Below are 6506 nucleotides of genomic sequence, written 5' to 3'. Positions count from 1 at the left end.
TACGGTTTTTGAAAATTTTCGTAATCTGTTAAAAACAAGTTTTTTTATTTAAAAAAAATCTAGACTGCCAAACTAATGAAATTTTTTTGTGCGCAGACATTTGAATATTCGGGGGGGGGGGGANGGGGGGGAATTATCGTTTAATTGGTATTTCTTTTCATCCGTTTCGTTTCATTTTTTAATTAATAATAGCCGCATACAAAATATTAACAATCCGACTATACCTGAAATTAAATAGTAAATTTCGCCTTCAAATTTTCTTTGAATTTTGGTAAAACGTTATATGTATTATTGTGCAATATGCAAAAAAAAGAACATAAAATAACTTATGATTGATGATGAGATTTTCATTGCTTCGGGGGGGGGGGGGATCTCAAACATGCTTAGTAATTACTGCAGATGATATTTTAATTACAAAATCAGACACAAAAACGCACTTTTTTTTTCCTTCGATGTATTTGGATTTCTGACCTTTAAAGAGCGGTTCAAAGTTTGAACCCTTTAATATTAATTTTACGTATTTCGCCATATCTCGAGAATTTTTTAAGCGAATCGAAACTGTTTGCACGTAATTAAAAAGTTTGTTAACCCAAAGATATATAATTAAGTGCAAAAAATGTTTTTTATAACCTATTATTTTATTTAAATTCGAGTTGTAAAGTATACGAATTTTTACGTCATTATTGTTTGAATGTAATTTTGTAAGGCAGAATACGAAATTTGAACGAAATCGGTAGAATAGTTCAAGAGAAATCGAACTTTAAAGAAGTACATTTAAAATCTGGAACTATTCGATTAGTTTTGTATCTTGTCTTTTTTGATTTAATTCTTTAACATGTGAAAACTTGTTTTCCCTACAATTCATAATTTTTTCTACAATTATTAAATAAAATAATTCTTATTATTATTTGCATGGCACAACGAATTAAATAAACGAAATTTATAAATTTTTCGATTCATTTAAAAAAATTCTCGAGATATGGCGGAATACGCAAAAAGTGAACATTTGACAAAGGGTCCACACTTTGAACCATTCTATTGGGACCATATTTCCGAAATCGCTACTATAATTTTAGGGTCAGAAATCCAAATCCGTCGGACAGAAAGGTATGCTTATTCAGACAAAGTATATTTTTGAGTTTGATTCCGTAACAATAATTTAGAATATTTTGAACCCTCGAACCATTAAGATTGAGTCATAGTACGTGAGGATCCGTACATAAAAAAGAAATTTTTTTTTTTAAGTATTCTATTTTTATTAATTCTATTTTTTTTTTTTTTTTTTTTTTTTTTTTTTTTTTTTTTTGCACTCTGTACTTCTGATAATGGATAGCTAGTTTGAAAAGTTGCCACCTCTATTTCTAAGCGATGTTTCTTTCTTTTTTTTTTTCCTTTAAATTTGGAATTTGAAAAGTTCGTTTGTCATGTTTTGCAATTACGATTTTTAATTGCAATTTTTAAGAAAACCATAATGCTTGATAAAATGCTGAGTCTGACTTGAATATGACAAATATAACATTTAATTTGGAACAAAAAATATAAGTTTTTTTTTACATCTTTTTTACATTACATTTTTTTTAAAGAATTTATTAAGTTGATTACTTTTTGGAATTCAATTAGTTTACTTTAAATATTAAGGAATTCAAAGTTCAAAGAAAATTAAACTTTATTTAAAATCCTATTAATGTTCTAACACTTTGCAACAATCGGTTGTTAATGCACATCCAATATCAATTTCCATTTTGAGAAATTCCACTGAATATTGGTACGCTGAGCAGACCACCTTCTATTCCTGTAGAAGAAAAAATTAACTGTGCTTAATACGCTTAAATTCAATTTAACGTGCATTAACTTAATGTGCTTAAATTTTATTTTAAGCTCATTAATTTTATATGATAATGCTAGGGGTCTGAAATATGACCGATGATTTAAAAAATCGTAGAAAACTGGAAGGAGATAGAATGTACAATTTGTTTTATTCTGCTTAGGGAACTAGACACTTTTTCTCATCAAGTTTCAATATTAGTTACAAAGTTCCTTAACAGATGGTTCTGGAACTAAGAAAATTAATGAAACATTCTTTTCAAATTAACCACCATTTGAAACAACAACATCGTAATGCAGTTTGATGTCAAAACAGACGGCGGTGTAAATATTTCGATCGCAAAGGTCTATCATGCAGCAGTAAACATTGATTTATTGTTCTTCCTATTAGCAACACAATCTATATTCCTACTTTGTAACTAATTTTGAAATTTGATGATAATAAATCTCTGGTTTTTAAGCACGTTGTAACAAACCCAATAAAATTTTATGAGAAAAAGTTCGATAAACTATTTTCTTGATTTATTTCGATAGAAAGAATTTATTTCGTTCATTACATTCTAAAATTTAAATTTTATTTCTTTGTACAGTTGCAAAATTGAAAGAAAAATAAGTCACATTTTATTATGTTGTAACACATTGTCTCACTGCAACAATCTATTATAATCCAATAATATTTTTCATTGAGAAACTTTACTGAATATTGGTATTTCGATCAGAGGTCGTTTATAACCTGTAGAGAAAAAATTAACAAAATGTTTAATATAGTTGCATACAATTTTTGTTTTTTAATGTGCATTGTTTTAGCATGATTAAAGCTTTATTAGATTGTGGAAATTTCAAAACACATACTCAGATGTTAATAAAATTGACTTATACTTAAGTATTTAAATAAGTTTTCAATTTAAAAACATACTTTGTAAACAGCTTTCAGGTTTCCCTGACTCAGACTGGCCATTGATATAAAATTGTGATCGGTCTCTGGGCACCAGCTATTTATACTGGGCCCTCTTTAAAGATGACCTCATATCCAAATTAAAAAGTTTAAGATCATATTGTGGGGATTAATAAATCTACTATGTCAACCTTCATCTATCAAAAGGTACCTTGTGTTTGGAATCAAGTTAATATGCCTTATATACCAGTGATTTGGTATTTAATATTTGTAGTGGTAGTTACGCCACAATACTCCCCTTCCAGAATTCTATCTGTGATAGAATTCGATGAACGATTACAGCTAGTTTATATATTTGCTAGTTTATATACATGCTGTTTATATATTTATATCAATTTCGCTCATTAAATTTTTTCTTCATTTTTTTTTTGTTTATAGCATTTTGCTTATTATTTTGCATTTTTTTTTTCTTCTTCATTTTTCGTTTGTAGCATTTCGCTTAATTTTTTCTTCAATTTTTGTTTATAGCATTTCGCTCATTTTTTTCTTCCATATTGTTTAATATCGGTAGACTTTATTTACTTCACCGGATCTTTTTTTTTCTTTGAGCAGTTTATATTAAGCAAATCAACTGTTTAATGTGAACCCTCCATCATGTTAGCGAGTTTATATCCCGTCCGGGTCACCATTGTGGGGATTTATAAATCGACTATGTCAACCTTCATCTATCAAAAGGTACCTCGTGATAGAATCAAGTTAATATGCCTTATATACTAGTGAAATGGTATTTAATATTTGTAGTGGTAGTTACGCCACAATATCATTCTGTAAGCTTTTTATTCTAGTTCCAGAAAGTGGACTTAATAATTACATGGTTGCTGGATTTTGAATAAGTCGTTTTTTTGGCAGTCCTGATTTAGCCTCTTTTCATTTGTTTATTACTGTTTGTTCTTGTTGCAAACTGTGCACCATCTTACGTTAGTGTTAGTTAGCACCTTTAGAATTGTAAACACAAGTATTGTTAGCATTGTAAACACAAGTAATAAGTAATCAAATACCATGTTTGCAAGAATCTCAAAACACAATGATCACGTTATGAGCCAAATGGCTTTAAAATACACCAGAAACAGTAACCCGGAGGCGGTATGGAGCTTGCAGCTTTCCCTAGTGTAGAAAACACCATCCACCGAACTCTGAAAATGTTATCTAAAGAACTTATATGAGCCCCCATAGCCGAGGCTGGTATTACTAAATGTGTATAAAGTTTCTTACAAAATTGCAAAATGCCTCATTTATGAATGAACAAAAATTTTGGTATTAAATTTTTTTTTAAAAAACAGTACTTTGTTAGGAGCTTCCTTTTGTCTAAGTTATTATACAAAATTGGATATTATTAGAGATGAGATTAACTTAAAATGTATATGTTACGTACTTTTGTTGCCTCCACCATTTCTGCCTTCGTCACTTGTATCATCCTCATTACTGTATTCGTCACTTCTGTCTGCTCCACCACAACAAGCTGCGTAAGCTGAAATAGTGATTAAGGGTTTATATATATATATCCAATGAAGATCAAACCTTATATTTTCAGTATAGCTCTAAAATCTATAAAAATTAGATGCTTCAGATCAGTAAAAAGATGAAGCTTAAGAAAAGTCTGCTTTTAGTTCACTAAAGCATGCCATTATCGACTTTAAAACTTTTTTTTNATCCTCGTCGTTTGAATTGATATTTATTTTGAATGCACTTCCGTTTTATAAATGTTCAATATTATTTCTTTCTCAGCTTTACTTATGTAAGATTTCTTCTGTCGTTTTTTAGGAGGACTTAAATCCATCGCTTTATTTTCCATATTACTCATGAAACACTTACAAAAAGACACCACGGCGAAACAAACAACCCTCTAAAAATAAGAGTTTTTGCTTGTCTGATAGGCGCTATTTGTCATTATTCCGGCGCCAAGTAGACAGCTGTATTGCGCCAAATAGCACGCCGCTTTGTTTACTTTCGCTATCAGTTCTCGTTGAACAGACTATAATTCCAGATCCGTCTTGCACCGACCACAGTGCTGACGTGAAATATCCTCAGTGGTAGAGGGATCATGGGTTAGAGTCCCCTTGACGTCAGGATAACCGTGGGAGGTTCTCGTGGTCTTCCTCTCCGTGTAACACAAATGCGGGTTATCTCCATCAAAAAGTCCTCCACGAAGGCACATTTCTCCCAATACTCGATCCAGGAGTTCCCTTGTCTTCTGGATAGGGTTCAAAATTACAAGGCTACGGAATTGAACATTAGTAGTCGTAAACCCATAAAATTGGGTCGGCTGTTCAACGACGGTTATGAAATTTTAAAATATTGTGACTCGAGTGTAGGACCGGAATCACGAATCACCCATTCCAGGGTCAAGTTGAAAATAAAACAGGCAAGAGCGTTGTCATGTCTCAAACCATTTACAATTTAAAAAAAATCTGTGAGTTTGCCAAATAACTTTATACAGGAGAAAGTGAGAGTTAAAGTCGACTTAATAAGCCGCACAAGTTTATCTGGAATGCTTCTCAATAAGAGTTCTCAGTAGTAAATCGCGATTAATATAATCGTAGGCTAATTTAAAGTCAATAAAAAGATAATGCAATTCGATTCCATACCCTCTGGATTACTATGTCTTCAACCAGAGGGTTTAGTCTATTGAAGATGATAATCGAGAAAATTTTATAGATGTGATTAAGCAAACCTCGATAATTACAACAATTTATGGAATCTCCTTTTTTTTTACGTTTTGGACATATAATGCTTCTGGTCCTGTCTGAAAGAAGCTTTTCATTGTTCTAAATCCATAAAATGAAATTATATTTCTCTTTTTTTATACAGTGTTTTTCCTCTATACTTCAAGGTTTCCGCAGGGATACCATCAAGAAAGCGGGAGCCCTATTTAGTTTCAAAGACTTGAGAGCTGATTTCACCTCTTCCAAAGAAGGTAATCGTACCTGGGTATCTGTGTGAAACAAATGAGAATCCCGACATGATAAGGTTGAATGGCTAGTATTAAGCAGAAAATCAAAATACTTCATCCATCTGTAGGATACATCGATAGGATTGCTGAGGATTATAATACTATGCAATCAATATATTTAACACATGCAAATCCAATTCGGGCAAATTAAAGCTAAACTTATTTGCTAAAACTTACCAATTAATTTTATAAATCACCTTTTGTCCTAATATAAATATTAATCTTAAATTTACTTATATTTACACTGTCCATAAACGCCTTAAATTTAACCACCACTTATATTCATTTATGATGCATCATCATGAATCCTATAATATGGAAGGATGGTTGAAGGATGGACAAAATTGTTCACTTGGAGCAGAACTCCTGGACGCAAAGTCACTTCAATATTTCTAAAAGACGCACTTTTTTCACATGTATCATATAGTTATCCTTTCATGTCATGTGATCTATAATATCCAAACTTCTTTGTTAGAATTGACCCGGTAAGATGTAATCATACGACCGGATGAAGATGAATTAATATCTCAAAATATTTATTAATTTGAATGGGAATTCGGTTTCATTAAAATATTTTACTGAGCAGTATGGATTCCTTTTATAAATAAAGAGTACATTTCTATTCAATTAAAGTTAATATATAAGCGAAGAGCTTAGTTTATAATGTGAAATAGATTATTTAAAGCTCTCATCTGTTAGAAGGGCTGGTCTACAATTAAAGTATATTTCTTTTTAGGTTTAGTTTTAAAATCCATAATATAATTCTATTAAGCTATA

General features: G+C 30.8%; 1 long non-coding RNA gene across 2 annotated transcripts in view; it reads right to left on the bottom strand.

The window, feature by feature from the left end:
* Positions 1 to 1648: 1648 nt before the first annotated feature.
* LOC107453259 (uncharacterized) overlaps positions 1649 to 6506 on the bottom strand; it is a 5728-nt gene continuing 870 nt past the window's right edge. The window contains exons 2-3 of one of the 2 annotated variants that reach the window (XR_006225940.2): positions 4152 to 4247; positions 1649 to 1792 (exon numbers count right to left, since the gene is read on the bottom strand). This is a non-coding gene — a long non-coding RNA (uncharacterized lncRNA). Of the gene's footprint in view, positions 1793 to 2377; positions 2558 to 4151; positions 4248 to 6506 lie in introns of those variants that run through there. The other variant, XR_006225939.2, reaches the window with a different exon arrangement.

Source organism: Parasteatoda tepidariorum, chromosome 7 (assembly GCF_043381705.1).
Source record: "Parasteatoda tepidariorum isolate YZ-2023 chromosome 7, CAS_Ptep_4.0, whole genome shotgun sequence".
NCBI classification, from domain to species: Eukaryota; Metazoa; Arthropoda; class Arachnida; order Araneae; family Theridiidae; genus Parasteatoda; species Parasteatoda tepidariorum.
This window is presented reverse-complemented; position numbering and strand designations above follow the sequence as displayed.